This window comes from Rousettus aegyptiacus, unplaced genomic scaffold (assembly GCF_014176215.1).
Source record: "Rousettus aegyptiacus isolate mRouAeg1 unplaced genomic scaffold, mRouAeg1.p scaffold_m13_p_11, whole genome shotgun sequence".
Taxonomy (NCBI): domain Eukaryota; kingdom Metazoa; phylum Chordata; class Mammalia; order Chiroptera; family Pteropodidae; genus Rousettus; species Rousettus aegyptiacus.
Genome location: NW_023416286.1, coordinates 20,255,641 through 20,267,252, shown reverse-complemented (window position 1 = coordinate 20,267,252; position 11,612 = coordinate 20,255,641).

Here is an 11,612-nt window from a genome sequence, read left to right as displayed (position 1 = left end):
CTTAACATAATAAAGGCCATATATGACGAACTCTCAGCCATCATTATAGGTAAGTTAAAAAACTAAAAACCTTCCCTCTAATATCAGGAACAAGGCAAGTCTGTCCACTACTGCCACTGTTATTCAATATTACATTGGAGGTCCTAATGATTACAATTAGGCAAGAAAATGATATAAAAAGCTTCCAAATAGGAAATGAAGAAGTCAAACTATCACTATTTGAGGATGACATAATTCTCTATATTGAAAACCCTAAAGATTCCACAAGAACACTACTAGAAACAGTAAGCAAATACAATAAAGTCTCTGGATGCAAAATCAATGTTCGAAAATCCATAATGTTCATAAATTCTAATAATGAATTGTCAGAAAAAGAAGTGGAAATAATTCCTTTTGCAATTGCAAAAAAAACCCCCATAAAATATCTAGGAATAAATGTAACGAAACATGTGAAGTCCCTATATAATGAAAGCTATAAGACCCTATTAACAGAAATCAAAGAAGATGCAAAGAAATAGAAAGATATTCCATGTTTTTGGATTGGAAGAATAAACATAGTTAAAATGACCTTATTACCTAAAGCATTATACAGATTTAATGTAATCTCCATCAAAATCCCATCAGCTTTTTTTCAAAGAAATAGAACAAAAAATCATCGATTTGTATGGAATCACAAAAGAGCCTGAATTGCCAAAGCCATCTTGAACAAAAAGAATGAGGTTGGAGGCATCACTCTGCCAGACTTCAAAGTATACTACAAAGTGACAATAATCAGAACAGTATGGTATTGTCAGTAAAACAGACACACTAACCAGTGGAACAGAATCGAGAGTTCAAAAGTAAATCCATATTTATATGGGCAAATAATTATCAACAAAAAAATCAAAAACATACCTTGGAGAAAGAAAATCCTCTTTGATAAATGATGCTGTGAGAACTGGAAAGCCACCTGCAAAAGAATGAAACTAGGCTATTGTCTATCACCATACACCAAAATTAACTCAAAATGGATTAAGGATCTGACTATAAGACCTGAAACAACAAAAGGCATAGAAGAAAACATAGGAACTAAATTCAAGGACCTGGAACTTAAAGAGGATTTTATGAGTTTGACTTCAAAGACAAGGGAAGTAAAAGCAAAAATAAATGAATGGGACTATATCAAACTAAAAAGCTTCTGGATAGCAAAAATAGCTGTTAAAAAGGTAGAGAGAGAATCATTTGATGGGAAAATATATTTGCAAGCAGTGCTTCAGATAAAGGGCTAATATCCAAAATATACAAAGAACTAATATGACTCAATAACAACGACAACAACAACAACAACAACAACAACAAAAACAATCCAATCAAAAAATGGGCAGAGGACCTGAATAGATACTTCTCCCTCAAGAACATACAAATGGACAACAAATATCTGAAAAGATGCTCAACATTGCTAGCTATTAGAGAAATGCCAATCAAAACCACAATGAGATGTTTTCTCACACCTGTTAGAATAGCTATCATTAACAGGACAAATAATAACAAGTATTGGAAAGGATGAGGAGAAAAAGGAACCCTCATATACTGTTGGTGGGACTGCAAATTGGTACAGTTACTATGGAAAACAGTATGGAGGTTCCTCAAAAAACTAACTAACATACCATACGATCCAGCAATCTCTCTACTGGGTATTTATTCTAAAGACTTGAAAACACATATTCAAAACGATATTTGCTCACCGATGTTCACAGCAGCATTATTTATGGTGGCCAGGACACGGAAGCAACTGAAGTGTCTTATGATAGATGATTGGCTAAAGAAGCTGTGGTATATATATATATATATATATATATATATATATATATATATATATATACACACACACACATATATACACACACACAAAGGAATATTTCTCAGTCATATATACAATGGAATATTATTCAGCCATATATACAATGGAATATTATTCAGCCATAAGAAGAAATCAAATACTGCCATTTGTGACCACATGGTTGGACCTCAGGATAATCATGCTAAGTGAAGTAAGCCAGAGAGGAAATTTTGAAAATCACAAGATATCACTTATATATGGGATATTAATGTAAAAGCAACGAGTGAACAGGACAAAGAAACAGACTCATGGACATGGACGATAGACTAGTGTTTACCAGAAGATGGGTGGATGGGGGACGGTGAAGGTAGATGGGGTAAATAAAAGGGGGTCAAAATAATAGTGACAGAGAGCAATCTAACTATTGGAGGTAAATGCACAGTGCAAATATATATATGCCTTATTGTAAGTGTACAGCTGAAACTTACTGGATTTCATTATCTAATGTTACAATAAATAGAAATAAAAAAGAGTACAACTTCTATAGATGATTGGATAAAGAAAATGTGGTCTATTTATACAATGGAATACTATTTAACCATAAGAAAAGAGGAAATGCTGCCATTTGTGACAACATGGATGGACCTTGAGATTATCATGCTAAGGGAAATAAGCCAGAAAAAAAAAGTTGTGAACCATATGATTTCACTCATATGCGGGCAATAAAACTGAAAACAACAAATGAACAAGGCAAACAATCTAAACCCCATAGACATGGACAACAGTTTAGTGGTTATCAGAGAAAAAATGGGTAGAGGGAGAAGTAGATAAGGGTAAAAGGGGTCAAATATCTGGTGACAAAAAGAAATTTGGCTTTGGGTATTAAACATACAATGCAATATACATGTGACATATTGAATTGTACACTCAAAACCTATATTATTTTAATCAATGTCACCCCAATAAATTTAATTTAAAAAAGAATAGGAGAATCCACTCTTACTTTATTTTCCAAAGCTATTAAACTCAATTAAGTGGCCTCAGTTTTAGTGACATATTCTTGCTTCTAGTAACAGAACTTAGGAAGCAAGATTTAAAATATACACACTCTGCCATATCTCTTGAAAATAAATGATGGTAAAGATGACATGAATGTGGAAAGGTCAATTGCTATGTATTAGCTTCTGAGTTTGCCATATTATAGAAGAAAAGTTTTAGTAATTGATTAATATGTTTAAAAATATTCTTGGGTTCAAAAAATTATGTTCACCTCTTTTCTATTTGAATATAGTTTTGAATATTTCTGGGATTACTATATTACTAACATCAGTACAAAATTTACAGGTCTACTAGAGCAGTGTTTCCCAACTTCAGCAATATTGATATCTTGAACCAAACACTTCTTTGTGGTGTCTCTGTCTTGTTCATTGTTAGTTTAGCATTCTTAGCCCCTAAACCTTAGGTGCCATTATCACCCCTTTCCACAGTTATGACAATCAAAAATATCTCCAGGCATTAGCAAATGTCTCTTGGGAGACAAAGTTCCCCTGGTTGAAGACCTCTGTGCTACACTAATATACCTGAAAGGCAGAAAATCCTCAGCTAGGAATGAGTAACAGAGAATTGGTTTAGAAAGAGATTTACCTAAAGAATTGGCTCATGAGAACAAGACTTTTATTGCCTTCCACATTGCTTTACCTTCAGATCCTTTCAACGGTACTCGATAGCACATAAGTACTTAATAAATATTTGTTGAGTAAATGAATGACCCTTCTGAGAAAAGATGTTGGAAGAGATTAGACAAAGACATGAAGTAGTTATTGCTCATGAATTGATGTCAAAGTTCTCAGTAGATAGCTCTTAGAAGAAAATTAAAGACACTCTAATTTTAAGGCCAAATTGATGAAGAGATCATCAAAGATAATTCCATGGGGGAGATGGAAAACTCCTTCACAAATATTCATAGATTTCCATAAAAGGAATACATTACTAGTTACTAACACTTAAAAACCTCTGGGATTTTGACTGTCAAAAATGTTTGGGAATAATGTGGATAATCTAATGATTAGAAAGACTCCATCATGGATGGTCCTTATATTATCCAATATTTAATGATAATTAAAGGGACAATGTGTTCAAAATATAAGGAGAGTAATTTAAAAAAAATTTCCTTGATGTGAGGCACATCTGTGTATTTGAGTTTATTCTACACATAGGGTCCTTCTGCAATTCTTTCCTTTAAAACTAGAAAAAAAACTTAATTACTCGTTTAAGTTAATTACTTCTTCCTTAGAAATCATTGCCAATCCAAGATTTCTCAATTAATGACATTTTTTTTTAGAAATTCTCTTCTACTGATTTGAAATAAAGGTTATTAGTTCAGAGATGATCTACTACAAAATTTTGGATATTAGAAATCATAATGCTATACTCTTCTAAGCTACTATATTGACTCAGATTAACTTTGCAAAATGCCCAGACCAAATTCTAGTAGAAAATATGTGCTAAAGTTCATTAGTTTATCCAAAAAATATTCACTGCTGCCCCATTCTGTGCCAGGCACCACTCTAGGCATTTGGAATGCAACAGTGAATAAAGCAGACAAAGAATTCTGCCTTGGTTACATACTAGTGGGGGGGAAAAAACAGTAACAAAAATTGTAAGTAATTTATATCTAGGTTAAAAAGTAATTCTTTGGAACAAAAGAAAATAAAAAGGCAAGCAGGAGAATAGGTAAAAGCTTCACTGTTGGTAGAAAGGAAAATTGTAGAAGGATTGCCTAAAAATTCCTCGTGGAAAAGTGGGTTTTTGAACAATGAAGTGACAGTGAAGTAATTACTCACTGGATTCTTTGGGCATTCCAGAAGGAAGGACCATCAGTGCCAGTCACTGAGGTGGGTGCATGCCTGGCATGCTTGACGTACAGCAAGGAGGCCAGTATTACACAGGTCATAAAAGGTGAAGTTGAAACTAGTTGCCTGACTCATGGGCTTCTTAAATCCCTGCCTCTGGTATAAATTATTTTTTAAAAAATGCAAATAATTGCTAAATGCCAAGTAAAAGCAGTTAAAGCAATGTTTCTAAACTAAATAAAGAATAGCAGAATAAGAATAAGAGAACAACAACATAAAATCCTATATGGTGGTTAAACTGAATAAATGAATAAAATAAAATTAATTTATTTAGGAAAAAGAAGATCCTGAAGGCCTGAGTCAACCTAATCATTGAGTCCATAAATCAGAGGAGAGGTCTGAGCATCATATGTAAAAGAAGTAAGGAGGTGGGTTCTAATTAGGTGAAAGGAAGCTTAGGTCTCCCTAAGGTTAATGCCATCATCAAGCATCACTCACAGACTCATTAGTTCCTCATTAACATAAAACTTCTTTTGCCAAAATATAAAAAGTATGCAAGTTTTTATTTTCTTTTTAAATTAAGGTTATTGGAGTTACATTGGTTAATAAAGTTATATAGGTTTCAAGTATATGATTCAATAATATAACAATTGTATATTGCATTATGTATTCACCAACCAGTCAAATCTCCTCCCATCATCATATATTTAACCTCTTTCACCTTTATCTATCTTCTTCCCTCCCTTCTTTCTCCCTGTTTGTTTGTCTTGTTCATTTGTTGCTTTCAGTTTTTATATCCCATATATAAGTGAAGTCATATCGTTCTCACCATTTTCTGTATGGCTTATTTCACTTAGCATGATAATCTCAAGATCTATCCATGTTGTCACAAATGGCAGTATGTCATCTTTTCTTATGGTTGAGTAGTATTCCATTGTATATATGGACTACATCTTCTTTATCCAATCATCTATAGAAGAGCACTTCGGTTGTTTCCTTGTTTTGGCTGCTGCGAATAATGTATGACCCTCATTGCTCAGTTCTCTGAACGCTTATCACCAAAAATATTCCTTCTGACATTTTTAGTGAACACTATCATTAACAAAAATCTGTCAGGAATGGTCTCTAAGGAATAAAACATTATGTAGAAGGAAAATCCACAGAGGCCAAGGATGTAATTTGTAAAATGCACACCTTTAATGCAATGAGAAGAGCAGACTGTACAAGAAGCAGTAATATCTGTAGAAAAGTGAAAATGCACCTCCATACAAGCCACACCTGAATGTGTAAAGATTTATGGTAGGTTGATGCTTGATTTCGTTTAATAAGTGGTTTTCATTTTACTTTCATTTACTACAGTTGAAGTTTGCCAAATTCTTAGTGGTTTGGGCCTTAATCATTTGGTTCATTTTCAGATTCAACTCATACTTAATAAAGCATCTGCTATATTCCAAGTCCTTTTGCATACTTTCTAAAGAGTCTCCTAAAATGCCGTTTTATTTGAAATGATACCTAAACTTTATGTTGTTCAATTCCTTTGTATGTATACTACTTTTCTACCTACCATCTCCAAGAAGGTAAGGACCTACTAAAACCACATTGAGGTGAACATGAACTCAAGACACCATCTCTTCTCACTAATTGCCTTTTCCCACAAATTGTCATTTTACTCATAAATGGCTTTCTAGAATTCTTACTTCTTCTCTAATTATTAAATAGATCTACAGATTGAAATGAGAAAGTTCAAGATGACTCTGGGAAAACCACTGTTGTGATTACTTTTACTTTGGAAGTCATTTAATCAAAGGACTAATAATTAAATGTACACCAGCACCAGCAACTGTATCAAACAATAGAAAAGATCCATATATTCTATATTGGCTTCTCTCTTTTGGGGAAAAATAGAAATACCAATATCGCTTAAAGTATATATAAATATTTGAATTTGCACAACTTTAAGAATTTCAATCTTCTCTAAGAAAAAGGCGGAGAACCAATCATTTGACTGGAGTTACCTCAATGCACTACAAGGGAACTCTTTAGAAGAAAATTTTTTTCTTCTTTGAAAATGTAATACTCTTCATACATTTAGTATTCAGTGTAAAGCATCTTTATCATTTTTTTTTTAAACTTGTTTGGCCAAGAAGTTAAGGCCCAAGGAAGTTCATTGGAGATTGCAGTTCCCAGTAGAAACAGATGAGGGATTATAATTTTGAGTTCTTAATTCTTAGTATTGAGCAAAAGCTGCAGCATTTAATTTGCTTTTTAAATCAGACAGAAAATCCTCTGTCACCTTCTCTCTTTTAGCTACCAAAAAACACCAATAGAAATCTCTTCCCTAATCTGAGTATATTCTCTGAGTACTAAAAGAATAGTTTTCTAGGAACTTAGAAGAATATCTCCCCATTTGATATGAAAGCTCTGTTTGATTCTGGGCTTGACGCTTATACAATTTCAGGTGAACTGAAGGTCACGATTAATTAAAGGCTAAATATCTTCTTCCTGTTTAGTCATTCTGTGCTCACCATCTGTGGGTCACAGATCTGGCTGTGATCCAGGCTTGCAAGTAGGGATAGAACTCTGGATTTAAAATGTTACATCAATGTAGTAAGGTGCCTGATCCTGACTTATGCAAATATGACTCAGCTTATTGTTTATTACACGTGTGGCAGAATACCACTATTGTTCTCTGACATATATAAAGCCTATGTGGTCCCCTAGTGCAGAAACCCGGGCTCCCTGCAATAAAGTTGGTGCCTGCCGTTTCATTCTTATGTCGGCTCCTCGTGCTGACCTTCAACTGGGTGTCTCACCACTGAAACCTTCCCTTCTTGATCAGCTCACCGATGACACCTGGTGTAGCCGGCAGGATGAGGTGAGTACAGTCCCCAGCGTTCCAGACAGTCCCAGGTGAAGGATATCTGGCTGGAGGATAACCGCCCCACCACCACCTCCCAGTGGTATCCCATGGCTGAGTAGCTGGCTACGTGGATGTCCCCAGAGGATTGGGATGGAGCAAAGCTGTGTCCAGAGGACATCGGGAAAGCCCTGGAGTTACTGGAGCCGAATGTCCCGATCACTCACCAGGAAGCAGCGGGTCAGGTGACCTGGATGTTCCTGGTGGTGCTGCTGGCAGGCCGGCCTGCAGGTTCAGGACCAGGCTCAGTGGGTGCAACAATTGCAGCATCAGAAAGAAGCGCTGGAAAGGTGGCTGGCTGCTGCAAAATACATGCTGCAGGGCCCTGACGGGTCCCTGCCATCGTCCAGTTCTGGAAGCCCGCCAGCAATACCGAGGTAGATGCAGCCTGTGATACCACAGCAGACTGAAGTAGAGCAGCCGTTGTGGCGGAGTGGGGTCGGGGGAGCTGGCGGCATTCCCCAGGCTAAAAAGCATACCACCTTGGTTCAGCGCACCCCCGCCGAACTCCAGGACCTGACAAAACAGGTACGTTAGTGAGCCAGAAGATGGTTTAGGGTGGCTGCTGCAGCTGTGGGATGACAGGGCTGAAGGGACTGAATTATCTCCAGAAGAGATGGCTCAGCTGGCCTCCGTAATGGTGATACCGTCCCTTAGGCAGCACCTCCAGAATGTGGCACCTATGGCGCAAGGTGCAAGCAATCACTCCCTCATTAACTGGCTCATGTCTGCTGCACTGACAGCGTGGGCTGACCCTGGGAAGCTGCCAGAGACAGTGAGTAGATGGACCATGTACTTAGATCTGGTCCGGATAATTCGGGAAATGGACATGCGACAGATGATATTTCATGCCCAGTACACTAGCCCTGATGAGGAGGTATTTACAACCTGTATTAAGGATTCCATCTTGACCTCTGGCCCAACTGGTACCTTTAGCACCATGGTAGCACTACTGGCCCCTTATGTGGATAGGCAGATCCATGAGGTAACGTCTGCCACAGCAATGTTGGGGGATGTGGAAGTGAAACGCAAGGAGCATTCCACCCAAGTGCATGCTGTACCACACCCTGCACTCCCAAACCAGCTAGTGCCAGGATGGAGGCATGGCCGAAAAGAGGGGGTGGGGTAGCACCCAGCCCAATCAGCTGTGAAAGTGAGCTGTGGGCAAATGTGGTTGGATCTCCTCACAGTGGGGGTCGTGCAGAAAAGATCAAGCAGCAACCTAATGAAGTGTTGTTGGAGCTGTGGAATCAGCTGTGCCCTAACCACTCCTATTCCTAGGAAAACCACAACCCATGAAGTGCAGCTGGCCAATTATCTCCCTGATTAGGGATTCTGCTGGGGCACCTGGTTGGCGGTGAAGCCGACTGACCCTAGGCCATGTGTGGAACTGCCTATACATTGGTTCCCCAACAATGTGCAAAGAGTATTAGCCCTCGTAGACACTGGTGCTGACAGCACCCTGCTCTATGGGAATCCAGACAAGTTTTTCCAGCCCACTGCAACCATAGAAGGTTATGGGGGTCAAATCATTCATGTGTGGCAATTCTCTATGATATTGGGTATCGGCAGATTGCCTCCTTGGACATACCAAGTATACATATCCCCTTGTACAGGAGGAGTACATTTTGGGGATTGATGTTTTGTGAGGCTTGACTGTAAATACCACTGCTAGTGAATTTCGCCTTCATATCTGGGTGGTGAAAACCTTTTTTCTGGGACGTCCATACCACGCCCCGTTGGTGTTGTCCCAGGCTACCCTGGTAGCGAATACAAAGCAGTACCGCCTGCCAGGTGGCCATGAGGAAATAGGACACACCATTCTGAAGCTGGAAGAGGCCGGTGTCATTTGTCCTACTCATGGCCCATACAACTCCCCTGTGTGGCCAGTGAAGAAGCCTAACGGCTCCTGGCACATGACAGTTGACTATCAGGAGCTGAATAAGGTTACGTGACCCCTGCATGCAGCCATACCGAATGTCATGGACATCATGGACCAGTTATCACATGAACTTGGATGATACCATTATGTTTTAGACTTGGCAAATGCCTTTTTCTCTAGCCCTACACTGTGCCATGGTCTCGTGGCTTAAGAGTTTGCCACATGGAAATGACTGCCTGTACTTATATTATATATCATGCTAACCTCTTATTCTCTTGCAGGACTGGAAGCAGTGGCAACCAGCCTACGAGGGGCTCTTGTCGACTGGGGTTGGGCAGTCAATGAGGACAAGGTCCAGGGACCTGACTTCTCTGTCAGATTCTTGGGATTTTTCTGGTCAGGTGAGACAAAAGTAATGCCAGAGGCAGTGATTGATAAGATACAGGCATATTCCTGACCTGAGACTGTGAAGAAGCTCCAAACCTATTTGGGACTGCTGGGTTTTTGACCCCTGAGCTGTTTAATTCCACAGGGTGCCCAATGGGATTGGACCCCTGAGACAGAAGAGGCCTTTAAGGCTGACTACAAAGTAAGCTGTAGCACAAGCCCAAACTTTACATGTAGTAGATCCAGCCCTTCTATTCCTGCTTATGGTGCAGGTCGATGATGCAGGGTTTGGGTGGGACTTATGGCAGAACCACGGTTCTTGTGGTAGCCTAGGCTGGTCTTTATTAATTCCTGGAAGGTACCAATAGGCTTCTGGTCCCAGTTGTGGAAAAGCATGGAAGCACAGTGTTTCTTTAATAAGTGTGGGAGCGCGATCTCTTGTTAGAGAAGTAAATGGTTGCCATTATGCAGCCTTACTGGGTCAGCGAGGCCACCACTGGCCATAATCCCTAAACCTGTGGAGGGGTGGCTGTGACCTAAAGGAAGATTCCTTGTATGAGAATTGCACAGATCCTTACGCTGTCCAGGTGGAGGAATGCGGAGTGGTGGGCACAGTTCTCTGCAAGCCCCCTGTCAGGTCAACTGCATCCCCTATTGGGATGAGTGCAATTCTAAGCAGAGCTACTGGAGGAGCCTGCTGAAGTGGGAGATATACTGAGTCCCTATGTAGAGAATCTGACTCTCATCCCTGAGGATGTAACTGCACTAACTGTGGGGGAGAGTACAGTTCCAAGCAGAGCTCCTGATGGAATCTACTGAGACAGGGGACATACTGAGTCCCTATGTAGAGGATTGGGCTCCCATCCCTTAGGATGCCTAGTATACAGACAGCTCATGCCACAGGAACCCCCCAACATGGGCTGCTGTGGCATTAAAGCCGTCCACAGAAACCTTTTGGTATGACACTGGTGCTGAACAGTCCAGCCAATGGGCGGAGCTACACATTGCATGGTTGGCACTCATGAATGAAATTGGTGCAGTGCACATCTGCACTGACAGCTGGGCTGTGTATTGAGGTCTAACTCTGTGGCTGCCCCAGTGGGCTTCCCAGGAGTGGATGATAAGCTGCTGTCCCCTATGGGTCTGGGGGTTATGGGAAAACCTCTGGAAGCAGGTTCTTCAACAGGGGGCCATTGTATAGTATGTCCCAGCCATCAGCTGCTACAGGCCCGGACAATGATGCAGCCAATTCGCTGGCACAAGTTCACTCTTCCCATGTACCACCGGTTCCCATGGACATTGGACCCTGGCTTTACCAAAAGCTGGGGCATGTAGGGCCCATATATGGAATAGGCAGCAAAGCAATAGGGCTATCGTTGACCTAGGCACAAGCACAAGTTGCAGTGTCACAATGCCCCTGGTGTGCTGAGTAGCACCCAGAGAGACGGTGGGTAAAGAAAACCCTAGGGATGGTGCCCCGTGAGGATAAGCCACTCCAAGAACCACAAGTGGACTACGTAGGGCCTTTGCCCACAGACCAGGGATACCACTATGTGTTCACAGGTGTGGACATGGCTACCGGTTTAGGGTTTGCATGGATGGTGGCAGCTGCTGATCGATGCCATGCTGTGACCGCTTTGAAGCATCTTGTGGTAGCCTAGGCTGGTCTTTATTAATTTCAAGTGACAGGGACACTCATTTTACTGGACAAGAGATGCAGATCTGGACCTGCACCAATGGTGTACGATGGCAGTT